This window comes from Trachurus japonicus, chromosome 22 (genome assembly GCF_045865225.1).
Source record: "Trachurus japonicus isolate A0001 chromosome 22, Traja_1.0".
Lineage (NCBI taxonomy): Eukaryota > Metazoa > Chordata > Actinopteri > Carangiformes > Carangidae > Trachurus > Trachurus japonicus.
The window spans coordinates 2,769,033-2,789,032 of NC_140928.1; the positions used below are offsets into that span (position 1 = coordinate 2,769,033).

Genomic DNA, 20,000 nt, shown 5'->3' on the forward strand with positions numbered 1-20,000 from the left:
TAAAAAAAACAAAAAAACACAACACACACAACACAACACAACACAACACACTCATTAAAGGTAAAAACAACCAGATGAACCCACGAGGCGTTCAGGTGCTCGGGAAAAAATTGGTGCACGAGCGATTTCTGAGTCAGGAAGAGGAGGAGGAAGGAGGAAGAGGTGGAGGAAGGAAGAGGAGGAGGAAGGAAAAAGAGGAGGAGGAGGAAGGGAGAAGAGGCAGGAGGAAGGAAGAGGAGGAGGAAGGACGAAGACGAGGAGGAGGAGGAGGAGAAGGAGAAGGAAGGAAGGAAGAAGATGAAGGACGAAGACGAGGAGGAGGAGGAGGAGAAGGAGAAGGAAGGAAGGAAGAGGAGGAGGAAGAGGATTAGGAGGAGGAAGGAAGAGAAGGAGGAAGGATGAAGTGGAGGAGGAAGGAAGAAAAGGGAGGATAAGGAGGAAGGAAAAAGAGGAGGAAGGAAGGAGGGAGAGGAGGAGGAGGAAGGAAGAAGGAAGAGGAGCAGGAAGGAAGGACGAAGAGGAAGGAAGAGGAGGAGGAGGAGGAAGAAAGAAGAGGAGGAGGAGTAAGGATGAAGACGAGGAAGAGGAAGGAAGAGGAGGAGGAAGGAAGAGGAGGAAGAGGAGGAGGAGAAGGAAGTAAGAGGAAGAAGTAGGAAGAAGAGGAGGAAGGAAGAGGAGGAGGAAGAGGCAAGAAGAGGAGGAGGAGGAGAAGGAGAAGGGAGGAAGAAGAGGCAGTAAGAGGAGGAGGAAGGACGAAGAGGAGGAGGAGGAGGAAAGAAGAAGAGGAGGAGGAAGGACAAAGAGGAGGAAGGATTAGGAGGAGGAAGGAAAAAGAGGAGGAGTAAGGAGGAAGAGGAGGAGGAGGAAGGAAGAAGGAAGAGGAGGAATAAGGACGAAGAGGAGGAAGAGAAAGGAAGAGGAGGAAGGAAGAAGAGGAAGGAAGAGGAGGAGGAAGGACGAAGAGGAGGAAGGAAGAAGAGGAGGAAGAGGAAGGAAGAAGAGGCAGGAAGAGGAGGAGGAAGGATGAAGAGGAGGAGGAGGAGGGAAGAGGAGGAGGAAGGAAGAAGAGGAAAGAAGAGGAGGAGGAAGGAGGAAGAGAAGGAAGAGGAAGGACGAAGAGGAGGAGGAAGGAGGAAGAGAAGGAAGAGGAAGGACGAGGAGGAGGAAGGACGAAGAGGAAGGAAGAGGAGGAAGGATGAAGAGGAGGAGGAGAACGGAAGAGGAGGAGGAAGGATGAAGGATGAAGAGGAGAAGGAGGAGGAAGGAAGAGGAGGAGGAAGAAGGAAGAAGAGGCAGGAAGAGGAGGAGGAAGGACAAAGTAGGAAGAAGAGGATGAAGGATGAAGAGGAGGAAGAGGAAGGAGAGGAGGAAGAGGAAGGAAGAAAATGAAGGAGGAGGAGGAGGAGGAGGAAGAGGAGGAAGGAAGAAGAAGAAGAGCAGGAAGAAGAAGAAGAGGAGGAGGAGGAAGAGGAGGAGGAAGGAAGAAGAGCAAGAAGAGGAAGAACGAAGAAGAGGAGCACAAGCGTTTTCTGAGTCCAGACGGCGAGCGACGAGCAGGTAAACCGGTTCAGACCAGTCGACCTCGGCCTGGGAACTGGTTTTCTGCCCTTTGTTGTGTTTCACTGGTATTTGCATATTAATAACAAAAACACACACACTGGGACTTTAGATCAGTGTGTGTGTGTATGTGTGTGTGTGTATCTTTTTGCCTGTTTATTAGTGTGCGTGTGTGTGTGTGTGTGGTTCAGACACACCAAGGACAACAACAACACACACACACACACACACACACACACACACACACACACACAGACTGACTCACATGCAGAATATGAAGCAACAATACAAACTAACATGTAGAAAACACACTTAAACTCACACGCACACACACAGTCATTGTCTCTATCTCTTCTCTGTGTCTCTCTCTAACTCACACACACACACACACACACACACACACATACACACACCCTGTGGCGGCAGCTTGTGCGTGTTGTGTGTGTGTTGTGTGTCTCTGACCGCCTCATAGTAATTATGCTAATTGCCTGGATGCCCTTGCCTTTATTTATGCGCGGCTGCTAAGATAAATAAAAGGAAATTGCTTTGGATCTAACTGTATTCATTTCAGCATGCTAACTAGAACGCTAACGCTACGCTCTGCATTTCTGGCGTGTGCGTGTGTGTCTGTGTGTGTGTCTGTGTGTGTGTGTGTGTGTGTGTGTGTGTGTGTGAGTGTGTGGTGTGTGTGGGGGGAGGCACAGATTTGTTTACCCTTCACAAATTCTGCAGGTAATTGCAATTTTGATTGTACATTTATTTATTTTATTCTCTGTGTGTGTATGTTTTTGTGTGTGTGTGTGTGGATGGCAGCTGAGGTGGGAGGTTAGTGTGTGTCTGTGTATGTGTGTGTGTGTGTGTGTGTGTGTGTGTCCTGTCTCTCAGTCCTCCGTCATAATGAAATGTTTTGTTCTATTAACCAGGATGTAACTGTGTCTGACTGCAGAGTTTCACATCAACTCACCTGTTAAAGTTAAAGTCACGACTTTTAATGGGATTTTTTTTTTAGATCAATTAATTGACCCCTTTGTCAAGTTCCCGCCCTCCACGGTTACTGTTGCTAGGCTGGACAAACAATGGTCACTGAAAGGGTTAATTAACTCCCATTGGAAACCACTGGAAAACAACAATGCCCCAGTAGTTCCCCCTAAATAACCCTAAACCTAGCAACAGTCACTCTGCACTATACAACAACAATTTGCACAATAACTTATTTAGTAGTACTTTGTATATATCTTTATTCTATTCTTTAATATAGTATATGTGTATTTATAGTATATGCATATTTTTTTGCATAATCGTATGTGTATCTATTTGCATAAATATAGTATGCGTATCTTTTGCACTAGAATATTTTAATTATTCTATTCTATTTTTGGTACCTTTATGTTGCATACACCTAAATGGGCAAATTTGAATTAACTTATATATCAGAAAAATGGTGTCCGTGCTAGAAGACAGATGTGGCTAAAGAGCGAGTGAATGGGCGTTAGGCTACATGACTTTTCCGAAAAATGGGGAAAAATCTATGTTTTAGTCACTCACTAGCTAGTAGCTAACAACGCTAGCTAATGTTCACTACAAACTAACGCTTAATCTCCGCCGACCTCCCGTTTCTCCTCGTGAAACTTCACAAAGTTCAAAAGACATTAGCTACGGTAATGTTACATTTGCTAGATAACAAGTAACATGTTATATAGCCTATATAAATATGTTTATTGATGTCTTGGGTTTGGGGAATGGGATAAAAATGACTCCGGGAATACGTTCCGGATATCGTGAGTCGCTATTGCAGGAACCCCAGGCACATTTTAACCATAGCCTACACTGCAAAAACTCTAAATCTTTCCAAGAATATTTGTCTTATTTTTTTGTCAAAATGTCTCATTTCTAGTCAAAACTAAACTCTTTCCACTCATCACCTAAAAATTAACGTGTTTTTAGATATTTTCACTTGTTTGAAACTAATTTTCACTTGAAATAAGTAGAAAAATCTGCCAGTCAAAGCAAGTTTTTTGTGCTTGTAATAAGAAAGAAAAACTTGCTCCATTATAAGATTTTTCTACCTATTTCAAGTGAAAATCTGCTTGAAAGAAGTAAAAAGTGTCTAAAAACAAGCTACTTTTTATGTGGTGAGTCTCATTTTAGGTAGGCTATAATTAGATTTGTTTTGACTAGAAATAGGATAAATATTCTTGGTAAGATTTTGAGTTTTTGCAGTGTATTGAAAAATTAAAAAGTAGTTTTTGCTGAAAAAATAGCTGTCTATTTATCTCGTTTTATAGGGTTTCATCCCAGGGTTCGGTTGTCCAACCATAGTAAGTTGCACAACTCGTGGCATGGGGAGAAGCGCTCTGATTGGTGGATCAGCAGACCAATCAGTTTGTAGCGGAAGCTTCTCGAAGCTCCTCTTCCTGGTCCGTCCAAATCTCGCGTGATTTGCGCCGGCGTCAGCATGCGTCAGTGCGGTTACTGCGAATCACGCGAGATTTGGACGGACCAGGAAGAGGAGCTTCGAGAAGCTTCCGCTACAAACAAGCTTAAAATATAGACTTATTTAATTTTTTTCGGGACAATTACGCAATTTGGGGCTTCAGCACAAGACGGACATTACATACGAGCATCATGGAGGTATTTGGATGTTTTTTTGTGTGTGTTTTTTTACGAAGAGCTCCGGTGTCCCTTTGCAACCGTTATATGGACATGCACTGCTATGCCGAGACCCCCTGTAACTCAGAGAAGCCACGGAGGAATCTGAAACTTCTTCCAGCCCTTAGTCAACATGAGGGTGAGTAGATAATGAGCGAAATATCATTCTAGGGTGAACTATCCCTTTAAATTACTTTATATTATGTTATGAGGAAGATAATGACTCTTTTTGTGGAGATTGAGCTCAGATTATTTCATCAAATCACTGATCTTCAACTTTCACCATGTGATGTGTTTAAAGACCTGGTAAAAAAGCTTGTAAAAATGGACGTTAACACTCGCAGACCTGTGGTGCAGACGATCTCTGTTTAACAGGAAGTGAATTATTGATGTATAATTAGTTTATTTAATCTATTTTCTAAAAAACATTAATACTATAATGGCCCCCATGACCTGTAGCGCCCCCCTCAGGACGGACTGTATACGCACACACAGACACACACTTAGAGAAACCTATAAGGAGTAGAAAGGCCGATACGATACACACAAACACATATAAAGGCCAAAGACAGTAAAAGAAAGAATTAACAACACACACACACACACACACACACACACACACACACACTCTCTCTCTCACACACACACGCACCCACACAAATGTCTAAATCTGGGCGTTCAGACAGTAAAAGAAAGAATTGCAATTGATTAGTGAGCGCTGCTGAATGGCTCGCTCCCTCTGCTTTCCACCTCCTGCAGATTACTGCATCGATCGCCCACACACACACACACACACACACACACACACACTGACTCACACACACACAGAAAAGGCCATCTTTTAACCATTCAGAACGGGCGGTTTAAATGTTACTGTCTACCTCTCTGCCTCTTAATGACAAATGGAAAAACAGACTGTGTGTGTGCGTTTGTGTGTGTGTGTGTGTGTGTGTGTGCGTCTGAGGGAGGGAGAGGCGAGAGAAAGAAAGAAAGAAAAAAGAAAGAAAGAGAGAGGTAGAGAACAAATGAATTGTAAAGAGGACAGAAAAATGGGGGAGAGCCGGGTGATAAATAGGAAAACGACAAATAAAGAAATCATGAAACAAAGAGATGGAGATAGAAAGAAAGAGGGAGGGAGGGAGGGAGGGAGGGAAAGTGATTAAAAAGCAATAGAGAGAAAGAAATTAGAGGCTCAGAGGGAGGAGAGGAAGAGATCCAGGGAGGAGAAGGAGAAAAAAAAACAAAGAGATTTGGAGAAAAATAGAAAAGCAAAGAGGAAAAAAAAAAAACAGATTAGAAAGAGAGCAGGAGAGGTGGTTTTAAAAAGCTATAAACACTACATGGTCTGACGGGTCGTATATATTTAATACTATATGGTTCCTACACAACCTCCACTCTGAAAATACACAAAAAACACACAAGAACATATAATGAAGACGCGCTAATTAGCAAATCTGGTCGACACTGAACACATCAGCTAAATGCTAAGGCTCCAATTAGCCGATTACACTTCCTGTTTTATTTTGAAAGGTTGATCCATGATGTAAAGATGTGGAAACCACCTCCTCTCTCAGCCAATAATAATAGTTTCGTTTCAGCCAATCAGAAGAGAGAGAAAACTTGAGGAAACTGTAGTCTGGGGCCGTTGACTCGCTGTTTTGGTAAGGATGGGCGAGAGAGACAGGCCTTTCTGTCAAAATAAAAGCACCAAGCTCATAAAATGCGGTGAAACTCTTTAATTTAAGGAATATAATTTACAAGAAAGTCCCATTAAGCCATTAAGTTAACATTTTGCTTCTATTGTATTACAAGTTAATGTCTATTTTATAAGTTTTATGTAGGTGAACACTTTTACTTTGGTGAATTTGGAGTTAAGAGTTAACGACGATAAGGAGACTGTCTTTATTCTTCCTCTAACTTTTATTTTGAAGGGTTGATCCATGATATAAAGATCTGGAAACCATCTCCTCTCTCAGCCAATAACAACAGGTTCGTTTCAGCCAATCAGAAGAGAGAGAAAGCTTGAGGAAACTGTCTTTCTTCTTCCTCTAACTTTTATTTTGAAGGGTTGATCCCTGATCTAAAGATCTAAAATTCATCATTCAGCTTCTCTCTGGAGCTCTAGTAACAACAGGTCGGTGTCAGCCAATCAGAAGAGAGGAGGAGGAGGAGGAGCCTCTGAGCCTCTCTTCTGATTGGCTGACTGTTTTCTAAAGTGATCCAATTAAAAAAAATTAGAGCAGATTTCAAAATAAAACACTCAGAGAAACCAAACCCTGCCTATACAGTAGTTGTTATTGGATGGTGTCGTCAAGGTGGTGGTGAGGGGGCGGGGCTTTGTTGTGACATCACAAAGTCACAGGCTTTAATGGAGCTTTAATAGAAACATTAACTTTCTTTATATGGGCATTGACAGATGATTTTATATCAATATTTAATCAATAAGAGTTTTCTGTTTTCTGGACTGAGACTCTGCACTGCAAAAACTCAAAATCTTTCCAAGAATATTTGTCTCATTTCTTGTCCAAATGTCTCATTTCTAGTCAAAACTAATCTCTTTCCACTTAAAATAAGACTCATCACCTAAAAATTAACTTGTTTTTAGATCATTTTCATTTGTTTCAAACAGATTTTCAATTGAAATAAGTAGAAAAATCTGCCAAAGACAGTAAAGTTTTTTGTGCTTGTATTAAGGAAGAAAAACTTGCTCCACTATCAGATTTTTCTACTTATTTCAAGTGAAAATCTGCTTGAAAGAAGTAAAAAGTGTCTAAAAACAAGTTACTTTTTATGTGATGAGTCTTATTTTAAGTAGAATGAGATTTGTTTTGACTAGAAATGACATTTTGACTAGAAATAAGACAAATATTCTTGGTAAGATATTGACTTTTTGCAGTGTGAGAGTTTGACAAAGATTTTGACGAGTTTGTTCCGGTCGTTTCACTGTTTTTATTTTATTTTTTTTACAAACTCGCCCTGAGGTGTAAACATGAAACCATAAACATCAGTAAATGTGGCTGCAGCAGCCTGTGTGTGTGTGTGTGTGTGTGTCCTCCATCCAGCATATGGCTCTTTACAGTCGGAGCCGCTGGGTTTTTAAAGGCACACTCCGCTCATTCAGTTCCCAGTTTGCTCCCAGTTCACACATTAACAACAACTGGAACAACTGGAGCAGCAGATCCTCGGCTGCAGCGGGACCGTAAAGCCGCTCTCCCCCGGCGCCACTAAACACAATATTTGCTTGGTTTTATTTTCATCACCTGCTTCTTTCTGTGTGTGTGTGTGCATGTTTGTGTTTGTGTGTGTAAAGCTGCTCACTGCTGCGCTGGACCGAAGCCAGCCGACGATTATCAGCTGCAAATATAAATATTCCTGTTCAGGTCGAGCTCAGAGCACAGGAAGTTCACCTTTTCAACTAGCTGTTTCTTTTTTTTAAATATACATTAATTTCACCTTGAATCTCACACTCACATTAATTTCAATAACAACAGCTCTGAATGTTATAACGAAGCTGTTTGAATCACAACAACGTTTCCTACGTGCAATAAAAAGGAGGATGGAAATGATCAGCAGAAGTTGATTGAGATAAAATATTCAATATTCTGCATCACATCAAATTTAAAATCCTGAATTAATTTCGATTGGATTTTATATTTATTATCACTTCAGATATTGAATATTGAACATAAAAAAACATCTTGAAGCGCTGCATTATGTAACAATGTAATACATTTTCACCTAATGATGTAATAATGCCACATTTTGTAATGAAATTCTTGAACACAATATGTAATAAACTTTGCCGCATTTTGTAATAAGTTGTTACATAATGCACCGAATTATTACATTTTTTCATTAAAAAAATGCAACACTCGCATTTTGTAATAATTTGTTTCATTATGTAACAACTTATTACAAAATGCGGCTTATTGCATTCAAGAATTTTATTACAAAATGCAGCGTTACTACACCATGAGGCAAAAATGTATTACATTATTACATAATGCAGCGCTACAAGATGTTTTTTATGTTGTAACTACTCAACATATATTCAATATGTGAAGAGATAATGAATAAAAAATCCATCCAAAATAAATTCAATTTAAATTAAACAGCTGTTGTCGGGAGTTTAAATTTGATGTGATGCAGAATATTGATCATTTCCATCCTCCTTTTTATTACATGAAGGAAACGTTTCGTTATAACTCCACATAGCTACACATCTACTGTATATTATATATTTATTTGGGCTGTCAACTGATATGAAATATTAATTTAACCATTAATCGTTATAAAACAGAGCGACTATGAGGTCATCACTTGGTCCCGCCCACTCGCTCGCTGCCGCCAATCACAGGCGGAGCTCGGTGGACTTCCTGTTACGCAGCTGAACTGCTTCCTGTCCAACTAATGTACTGACAAGCTGCATCAAGAGTCAGGCTGACATTCTGCCTGCAAAGGTCAACACACACACACACACACACACACACACACACACACTGAAATGCATACATCCTTATAACGACAAACACACACACACATACGCACACACAACGTCTTGCTATCATTGCCAAGTCCAAAAGGTCAACTTCATGCTGATTGGTGATAGAACTATCAAATGAACCAATCAATAGCCAGAAGGAGGAGGGAGGAGGGAGGAGGGAGGAGGGAAGAGGAGGAGGAGGAGGGGGAGGAAGAGGGGGAGGAAGAGGGGGAGGTGGGGGAGAGAGAGATGAGAGGATGGGGGGAAGTAGGAAGAGGAAGGTGCAGAAAGGTCAGCGTGTCAATACAGGGAAGAGAGGAAGAGGACAGAGGGGAAGAAAGAGGGAGGGAGGGAGGGAGAGGAGAGGAGAGGGGGGAGGAGGGGAGGGAAGAGGAGGGTTCAGAAAGGTCAACACATGTCAATAAAGGAGAGAGAGAGAGAGAGAGAGAGAGAGAGAGCTGCCAAATAACTGAGATCATCTCTGAACTCAGATTCCTCATCACCGTCGCCACTTCCTGCTCCCTTCCTCCATCCTTCCTTCTTTCCTTCCTTCCTTCCTTCCTTTCCCTCTTCCTTCTTTCCACAATCCTTTTTCCCTTCCTTCCTTCCTTCCTCCCTTCTTTTTCTTCGTCCGTCCTTCTGCTTCCTTCCTTGACCTAATCATTTCCTTTCCTTCATTTTTCTTTCCTTCCTTTTTACCCGTCCTTCCTTCCTTCCTTCCTTCTTTCCTTCCGTCCTTCCTTCCTTCGTTCCCTTTGTCCTTACTTCTTCTTCCTTCTTTTTTGACCCAATTGACCCAATCTGTTCCCTCCCCCATTACATCTATCTTTCCTTTCTTTTTTCCATTCCTTCCAATATTTCCCTTTGTCCGTCCTTCCTTCCTTCCTTCCTTCCTTCCTTCTATGCCTTTGTCCTTCCTTCCTTCCTTCCTTCCTTCCTTCTTTCCCTTCATCCTTCCATCCTTCCTTCCTTCCTTCCTTGATCCAGGAGGACAACAGAAGGGTTAATGATGATGTGTTCTAGTCGTACTCAGAAGTTGGAATTTCCAAAATCCGAGTTGGGATTTTAACCTTGAACGCATCGTTTTTCAGCCTGATACAGAAACCTGCGCCCTGTTAAAGGAATAGTTCACCAAAAAATGGAATCCAGTCATTAGTGACTCCCCCTCATAGCTGATGATGAATACTCCGGAGTAGTTTTTTATTCCCCAAAGTGCATCTGGAGACCCGGGAGGCCGGTTCCTAGTCCAACCAAAACTTTATATGAGAGTAATAGGGACCGACACAAAAACTAAGTCCATAAAACTACACAAAAACCATTTAATATTCCTCCACACTGCTCGTCCACTGCAATCCAAGTGTCCTGAAGGGAGATAGTCCAGAGTTTACTGGAAACTACCTCATTTAGGACATTTTTACAGCCTCAACAGTCCTGGATTGAATTTGCCTCTGGACTATCTCCCTTCAGGACACTTGGATTGCAGTGGACGAGCAGTGTGGAGGAATATTAAATGGTTTTTGTGTAGTTTTATGGACTTAGATTTTGTGTCGGGCCCTACTACTCTCATATAAAGTTTTGGTTGGACTAGGAACCGGCCTCCCGGGTCTCCAGATGCACTTTGAGGAATAAAAAACTACTCTGGAGTATTCATCAGAATGAGGGGGTGAGTCAACAATGACTGAATTTCATTTTTTTTTTTAGTGAACTGTTCCTTTAACGAAGCGAGTCCAGCTCACTTTTAACCGAACTGAACCGTAAAAACACAGCGCTGCCAAAACTCAGTCATTTCCTACAGTGTGACGTGTATTTGAAGGACACACGGTGAGCTGCTCTGTCCCACGCACCCTGAAGGCAACGCCACTTTCTCCTGAAGTTCTGTGGGAAAAAAAACTGTTTCCAGCTACAACAAAAAAACTAAAAAAGTTCACGTTTTATTCTCCCGTGTGATTGCGAGAGTGTAGAAATGAGAGTTAACATTTGATTTAACTTCTTTTTTAAAAGAAAGATAGAGAGAGAGAAAGAGAGAGAGAGAGAGAGAGAGAGAGAGAGAGAGATAACAGCATCAGTGTGATATTGCAGCAGACACTCTGAGCTGTCGCTGCTCCTCCTTTTTAATCAAAAGCAACAATCGACATGTGGACAGGTGACCGCACACACACACGCACACACACACACACACACACACACACACACACACACACACACACACACACACACACACACACACACACACACACACACACTGACAGCTCTGGAGTAATAATTCCACTCTTCCAGTTATTGCTCAGAGCTCAATATCACTTTAATTCCCTCAAGAGGAGTGTGTGTGTGTGTGTGTGTGTGTGTGTGTGTTAGGGGTCCCAATCCACTCAGTGTGGAGGTCCAGCTCTGACCTGCTCCTTCCTCCTCCTCCTCTTCCTCTGTGTGTGTGTGTGTGTGTGTGGTTCAGTCACAGCTGTACAATGCAGATGTTAAAACCATTTCTCCCCAATAAAGACACAATAACATCTGTAACAGCTGCAGCCTCACAGCTCCTGTAACTGACTTTACACTCATGACAAGTCGCACAACAGACAAACAAAACTCTGTTGAGTCATGGTGAAGAAGAAGGCTCGTGTTAAAGGGATAGTTCAACATTTTGGCAAAATGGCCCATTGCCATAATCCCTATAGTCATAGCAGTAGGTTTGTTACCTTTAATTGTCGGTGCAAGCTATTTTTAGAACGGCGGAGCAGAGCCGTGAGCCGCTCAGAGCTACGCTACAGAGGCTCATTATGGGATTTCTTGGTTTCCCTTCATCAAACTCATCAAATACACAATCCAACAACTCCACAACGCTCTGGTGGACAAGTTGTGAGCTGCACATTCACCACGCTATGAGATAACAACACGTTACCACACAGAGTTGTTTTAGAGGGAAATTCATGCAAAACCACTGATGCACGTTGCCTTCAGGGACAGTTTTTCATCAAGCAGGTCACAACTTGTCAGATTTTCATATAACGGCGGTGGATAGAGTTCACTTTTGATTGGTCCAAAACACTATGAAACATCCAGATACCTCCATACTGCTCGTCTGTACTGACCCAAGTGTCCTGAAGCCGCCACATGGAAAAATTGTTGAGAAAAAATATAATGTGATCTCTGTTTTTAGCCTTCTTGTAGCAGTAGCTCCCAGTGGCTGCGTGAGATGTTCTCATGTGTTTACATCACACATCCAATGGTTTACAACGACGAACCAACATCTGGCAGCAAATCTTGTGCATGTGCACAAGCATCAACAGAGCCACTGGGAGCTACTGCTACAACAAGGCTACAAACAGAGATCACATTGAGTTTTTCTCAACAACTTTTCCATGTGGCGGCTTCAGGACACTTGGGTCAGTACAGACGACCAGTATGGAGGTATCTGGAGGTTTCATAGTGTGTGTTTTGGACGATTAAAAAGTGAACTCTATCCGCCGCCATTATATGAAGACCCGTTGCCAGCCGGCCCCCCCCTGGAACTCCTAAAGAGTTTTCAATAGTATTATCACTTATATTATTATAGAACTTTTAGTTATTCATAGCAGTGCAAGTGATTAAATGATATCCTTAGACCTATCATTGTAACACAGCTCAATTAGATATTACTCCCAGGACCTTCCAAGCACTTTGATGATTGTAAGCACTTTATCATGACACGGTCGCACTTTTGTACTGTCTGAATCTGTATTATTATCTACTGTAAACTGACTGCTGCTATTTTATAACATGCTTTTGTTTTTATTCATTGTATTTTTTGTACCAGGGAACATCTATGTATGGGACAGCGGATGGAAATTAGCCTGTGGCTACAATCCGGCTTGTTTACGATTTTGTTTCGTTCATGAACTTGCATTGTCCCACTTTAAATAAATTGAATTGAATTGATGACTCTGAAAGTTCTCCAAACCCTTCCATGGTATGATGGTAAGTAAAAAATTGGTAAACTATCAATTTTGGGTGAAGTATCCCTTTAATAAACCCAAAACTACACAGATTAAAACCAAAATAACAACTGACCTATCACATAAACGAGGATTAACTGTGGTTTGTCTTCAACCCAGTGACATAAACCACACAGAGTCCCTACCTACGACGCCTGGAGTCTTTTACTTCTGTTGTATTCTAGTTGCTCCCTACTCAATGTCGCCTTACTGAGTTTTTTTTTACAGCTCTCAACCACGAACAAGTCGTCATCTACTTCATCTTGTTGTGCGACAGTTTGTTTTGTCGGGGAGTTTCCCTGTTGGCCTGCGACTCTCCGAATCTCCGATCTGTTGCCATGGAGACGAGACGTGGTGACTTGACTTCCTCACGACAAACGAGTGGGCGTGCTCTAACACACACACACACACACATCGACACATTTATTTACACACACACACACACGCACAATATGTTGTATGATCCAAGGACAGAAGTGTTGATGGATCTTTTTAATGCTCTCCAGATGGATGCTGTTACTCTGCAGTTTAACCTTAGGATACCCTTCCAAAACACACACACGCATGCAACACACACACACACACACACACACACACACATGCATGCAACACACACACACACACACACACATGCGACACACAGCAGATGCACAGACGTCAGGATCTCCAGCTCCCCCTGGATCTGCTCTGGTCTGTTCTGGTCCAGTGCAAACAGAAACTGTTTCAGGTTCAGACTGAGCTGCTGCGTTCAGGACGCTTGGAACTACAAATCCCAGAATGCATTGCTGCAAGGGAATCAGATTCAGATTCAGTTTGCTGCGCGGTAAAGAGTAGAAACAACTAAAGGTTTGGAACAATTTTGGATCCAACATCATTTACAACTAATGAACATTAATGTTGTTTATGACGATGGACCAAAAAAAAGAGCTGATTATTGTGCATTCATGTTAAATTCCTGAGTTAAAGCAGAATTTACAGGCCATTAAAGCAGAAGTAAGCGAAATATTTGTGTTAATATAAGTCTTAAATAGTTGTATCTTCCGACAGCAATCACTTCTATAGAGTGTTTGGTCTGAAACACGGGTCTGTCAGTCACTCTGCTCTGCTGTAAGCCGAGGAGAAAACTTTCCTTGTATCCTACAACCTTTATCCAATGAGGAGAGAGAAGAACGGCATAAAGGGGCGGTCCTCTCTGTGTGTGCAGCCAAGGGATGCGCGTGAATGTGGTGACGTAGGGACGAGGGCGGGGACTGCTATCTCCATCGGCTGACAGGAAGTTAGCCAAAACCACTGGATCGCTTACTCCTGCTTTAATATACAGTACAATGTATTCCAGATTCTGCTGTATGGATTTTAGGGCTTTTATTTTGAAAAGCCCAGGTACTACAGTACTAATAATATAATACAAACATTGGGCTTCTACCACCGTTGCCCATAATAAAATAAAATAAAAATAAATAAAAAACAGTATGCTGAGATCTAACTGGATACAACCAGTGTTGGTGCTGTGTCTCTGTCTGACCACTAGGGGGCTCAGGTCAATAAACAGAGAGACACACACACACGTTTAAATGCCTAAAAACAATAAATACTGAATAAAACATTTACACACACACACACACACACACACACACACACACACAGTCTCTCTCTCTCTCTCTGGCTAATCACATGCTCGCTCATTCTCTTTAATGTCGTCTTAGTTCCTGATTAACTTAATGATAAAAGATACACTGATAACATCTTCAATATTAGGAAGAGAAAATGTAATTACAATGCTCATTTAATCAATTATCCCCGCAGTTATGGTGCGAACATTACCATCCAGCCGTGTATTTGTTAATTTGTGGCGGTGGTGGTGGAAATGGTTTTTATTTCATCATGGTGGAGAGAGAGAGAGGAGAGAAACGAATGGAAGTCGCTGCAATCATGATTCATCATTTGCAAAATACATGCAAATGATCGTTAGCACTTTACAGTTTAATGAAGAGGTTTGTTCGTCCTAATTTCATCTTGAACGGCATCGGCCTCGCTCTGTTCGCTGTGATGACGACGAGAACGAAAACGACAGCTCCTTTTGAGAAGTTCATAAAGAACAAGTTTAACTTTATGATTATATTTAACTGTATTATCACCCCCATAACCATGACATCAGTGTCTCTCCTACACACCTAGGTCAACAGGACCCACTTGTCTAAAAGTAATCTGATTGGATTTTGGATAATGGGTTGGATCAAATCTTGAAAATGAGTTGTTTCTAAAACAAAAAAAACAGACTCTGAATCAGATTAGATGATGTAATCCAGTCTTGGTTTTTATCTGGATCAAATCCTCATTTTGTGTTGTTTAAAACTTTTCGGTTGGATCAGGAAAACTTTGATCCAAAAAATCTGGATTATTCTGATCTCAGCGGTTTGGTGGATTCAGGAACAAAATGTGTTAACGAGCGCTAGGCTGAAGTTGAATGTTTATAAACATGTTAATGAGCTCCAGGTGGATTGTTTATAAACCTTAACGAGCTCTGGCCTGAGGCTCAGAGGTTACCACGGCAACTTGAGGTGGTTGCCCATGACGATAGAGGCCCCCCAGGCTGAGGCAGACAGAAACGTGGAGAAAAAGAGCGATTTTCTGCCTCTGCACTGGTCTCACATTTGGGCTTACTCTGACAAAACGGTAACTCCTATCAGAAAACAACACAGACCATCATCGCTGTAAGGACTTCCTGAACGACTTTGTATGATTTTGGTGTTTCTACGGTAAATATTTTGGAGACACTTGCGAGTTTAAAACAGGGGTCCGTTCTGCTTCTCTCAGAAAATCTTTGTATTGGAGTCAATGAGGAGCAGAGACAGACGTGGCTGCACTTAGAGGCTGACAATTCAAATTCTGTAAGTCTCTCTGATTTTTTGAGCACATTGTGAGAGAGAGAACAAATTTGTCTACAAATTTGGAAAAAATCATGTGTGTAGAGTGTAAGTTGTGGCCGGGAGGAGTGTGGAAAGAGAAAAAATCTGGAATTTTTTTTGGGCTCTCTCCCACTCTAACCGATGATGTCACGCACTCTGACACGAACATTCCGTGCAATACACACCCATTATAATCTCAAAATTTCTCCAAAAATCATCATGGTCATTGATCAGGGAATTGATCAAAAATTATATGACCTATCGAAACATGGATTAATACACCAATACACAAGACTTGTGTCTACAGTTTCAAGTTTAAATGGAGTCTCTAGGTGAAAGTATAACGGAGCAGTTGACAGCAGTAGGCAGTACGAAAAGTCCAATGATTTGTTAATGTTTTGACCTCCTCCCATTCATTCTCTATGAGAAAGCTAATTCATAGCTGTAGGAGTAACTTTTGATTATTCAACAAATTAAGAATTCTGAATGTTTTTTCCCATACTAGTGGACATTTAAATTTTATTTTGAATTTGAAACAATTTCATTAATTCACAATGTGTTGGAGTAATGTAGATTTGCTTTTATACTGTATATACTTTGCTTTCAACAACTGGGCCGAGTTCTAGATCACAAAGCTCCAGAATGCCCGTTAAACTAGACACTGAGGTGAGTTTGTTTCTGTATTTTGTGCGTCTGTCTCCTTTTGTCAGGAATGAACTTTTAAATAAAGTTGTGGAGTAAATCTACCGTCTCCAGTAGATTAAATAAAGGTCACGTCACAGTGCGATGAAACAGCTGCTCAAAGAACTTGGAGGTCGATGTGTTGTGTTACCACTGTAGAGCATCAGTACAGTGACAAAAAAGGCAAAATTAAGTGCTCCTACAAAATAAAAGCATTGGAATTTTAAGTATTTTCTCTTCGTCCTCTGAATGAACCACAACAGTCACATTGAAGTAAAAAAATTACGATTTTACAGTTAAATAAGACATTACGTCTCTGCCCTGCCTTAAATAATAGAAGATATATATCAGATGGGTATTTATGTCAATGAACGAGCAGCTACTTGTTTTTTATTTTTTCTGTGATAAAATATTAACGTGAGAAAAAGCCGCCGATCAGTGTGAAGGACACGTCGTCTCCAAACACACCTGAACTCTAACTGTGTGTTTGTATAGAGACGTCCCACCACTCCACGGCCGGGCGGAGAGAGAGAAAGAGAGAGAGAAAGAGATTATGATTCCAAAGCAGCGGACGGCATTTGTCTTCATTTGGCGTGACTGCCTTCATGCGTTATTATTAGTGGCTGTCGGAGAGAAAGAGAGAGAGAGAGAGAGGAACAACAACAGGGAGTGATGGGAAGAGAGGAAAAGCACAAGCTCTGGTTTTTCAACAATAATAGGTGGCGAAGGAATCAACCACTGAAACACACACACGTAGACACACACACACACAGTGGGAGGAGGTCCGGGGGAACATGACATCTATTTTAAATATTTGTCCTGCTCACAGGGAGATGAAGGAAGGTCAATGTACTTTACACAACACACACACACACACACACACACACTGAGCCTCAGACATATTTCCCATTTCTGTTTCTCAGGTTTCTATTAGGATGACACTGTTTCTAGTCTTTATGCTAAGCTAGGCTAACCAAGAATCATTTTTGTCTTATTCTTCGCTTGTGCTTTTATTTTGAAGGGTTGATCCATGATCTAAAGATCTAAAAAACATCTTGGTGTAGTTTTCCATCTCCTCTCTCTTCCAGCTTCTCTCTGGAGTTCTAACAAAAGGCTGGTGTCAGCCAATCAGAAGAGAGGAGGAGGCTCTGAGCCTCTCTTCTGATTGGCTGACTGTTTTCTAGAGTGATCCAATAAAAAAAAAAAACAGAGCCGATTTCAGAATAAAACACTCAGAGAAACCAAATCCTGCCAAAGTGTTGTTGGATGGTGGGTCCAGGTGGTGGTGAGGGGGCAGGGCTTAGTTGTGACATCACAAAGTGTCAGGAAGTGCTGACGGCTGGTTTTAACGCTTTAATACAAACATCTACCTTTATTCTGAAGGAGCTTTAATACAAACGTCTACCTTTATTCTGAAGGAGCTTTAATACAAACGTCTACCTTTATTCTGAAGGAGCTTTAATACAAACAGCTACCTTTATTCTGAAGGAGCTTTAATACAAACAGCTACCTTTATTCTGAAGGAGCTTTAACACAAACATCTACCTTTATTCTGAAGGAGCTTTGATACAGAGACATGAGTTTCATATTCTCACTGAAAAAGAAAAAAAAAATCAGAAATCATATCAGTGTTTTTTTAATTAACTCGACCTTTCAGCTCCAACATGTTTCTACCACTGAGATTTTACTTCTTCTGTGAAACCGTGTCCTTCTTGACCTTCTCTCTCTCTCTCTCCATCTCTCTATCCACATCTCGTTACCACTTTAACAAATGCACTCGTATTGATGTTTTCTGTTTTTTCTCTCTGTCTTCCAGTTATTAATCCATGAAGCAGCAGCTCTGTCTGTTTCCTCCTCGTTAATGATTCCTCTCTATATTTTTCTGCTCCCAGATTGAAAATGATTTCCTTTTCTTTCTTTTTGTATCTTTCTTTTTTTTTCCATAAATCTCATTACTCTGATTCTTTCCCTCGTGTTTCTTCCTCTTCATTGCTTCATGTTTCTTTCTTTCTTTTTTCTGGACATGCCTCCCCTCCTCTCCTCCTCCTCCTCCTGCTGCTTTTATTGTTATTTCCACTTGTCTCGCTGCAGTTTTCCTCCTAAAGCGCGCTGAGTTTCGACGCACACAGGAATACAGATGTGAAATCATGTGCACACACAGTAGTCACAGGTATGTATGAAGGTGTAACATCGCAATAACACACACATACACAGACACACACACTTGCAGGTAAACAGCCTCAGCTTCAGTTTCTCCTTCTCCAGCCTCTAACCAGCTGATTTAGTGCTGAGGCACGTACTGGAGTGGAAAACAAACAGCTCCTCCAGCAGCAGCAGCAGCAGCAGCGGGCCGAGGCCGAGGCGAGGTTCGATGTTGGATGTTGGACACGCCAAAGACTCTCAGGGTAAAGACGTAAAGAGACGGAGTTTCCAGCGGGCGGCCGACACCTGGAGGACACGAGGAGTCTGCAGAGACCCAGAGTCCAACAGCAGCAGGAAACTCCACCCGGCTGCTGCTGCTGGCAGAGAGAAACAAACACACCACAACAGACCAGACCAGGGTGAAGGAGGATCTCACTGTGACCAAACCACCACCTGAACTGGACCAAACCAGACGAAACTGAAGTAAACCAAACAAGACTAGACTGAACCAGACCAAACCAGACCAGACTAAACCACCACCTGAACTGGACCAAACCAGACTAAACCAGACCAGACCAGACCAGACCAGACCAGACTAAACCAGACCAGACCAGACCAGACCAGACCAGACTAAACCAGAGTAGACCAGACAAAACCAGACTGAACCAACCCAAACCAGACAAAACCAGACCAGACTAAACCAAACCAGACTAAACCAAACCAGACCAGCCCAGACTGAACCAAACCAAACCAGACCAGACCAGACTAAACCAAACTGAACCAAAGCAGACCAGACTAAACCAGACCAGACCAGACTTAAACAAACCAGACTAAACCAAACCAGACCAGACTGAAACAAACCAGACCAGACCGGACAAAACCAAACTGAACCCAACCAAACCAGACCAGACAAACCAGACTAAACCAGACCAGACCAGACCAGACCAAACTGAACCAAACCAAACCAGACCAGACTGAAACAAACTGAACCAAAGCAGACCAGACTAAACCAGACCAGACCAGACTTAAACAAACCAGACTAAGCCAAACTGAACCAAACCAGACCAGACTAAACCAAAATAGACCAGACTTAAACAACCCAGACTAAACCAAACCAGACCAGACCGGACAAAACCAAACTGAACCCAACCAAACCAGACCAGACAAACCAGACTAAACCAGACCAAACTGAACCAAACCAAACCAGTCCAGACTGAAACAAACTGAACCAAAGCAGACCAGACTAAACCAGACCAGACCAGACCAGACCAAACTGAACCAAACCAAACCAGACCAGACTGAAACAAACTGAACCAAAGCAGACCAGACCAGACCAGACCAGACCAGACTTAAACAAACCAGACTAAACCAGACCAGACCAGACCAGACCAAACTGAACCAAACCAGACCAGACCGGACAAAACCAAACTGAACCCAACCAAACCAGACCAGACAAACCAGACTAAACCAGACCAGACCAGACCAGACCAAACTGAACCAAACCAAACCAGACCAGACTGAAACAAACTGAACCAAAGCAGACCAGACTAAACCAGACCAGACCAGACTTAAACAAACCAGACTAAGCCAAACTGAACCAAACCAGACCAGACT

At 42.0% G+C, this 20,000-nt stretch overlaps 1 protein-coding gene and 1 pseudogene across 1 annotated transcript in view; one reads left to right on the plus strand and one right to left on the minus strand.

The window, feature by feature from the left end:
• The window catches only part of npas3 (neuronal PAS domain protein 3), a 383,046-nt gene that overhangs the window by 135,802 nt on the left and 227,244 nt on the right, over positions 1 to 20,000 (minus strand). The gene's annotated exons all lie outside the window — the stretch shown is intronic.
• Positions 18,616 to 19,907, plus strand: LOC146963231 (uncharacterized; annotated as a pseudogene).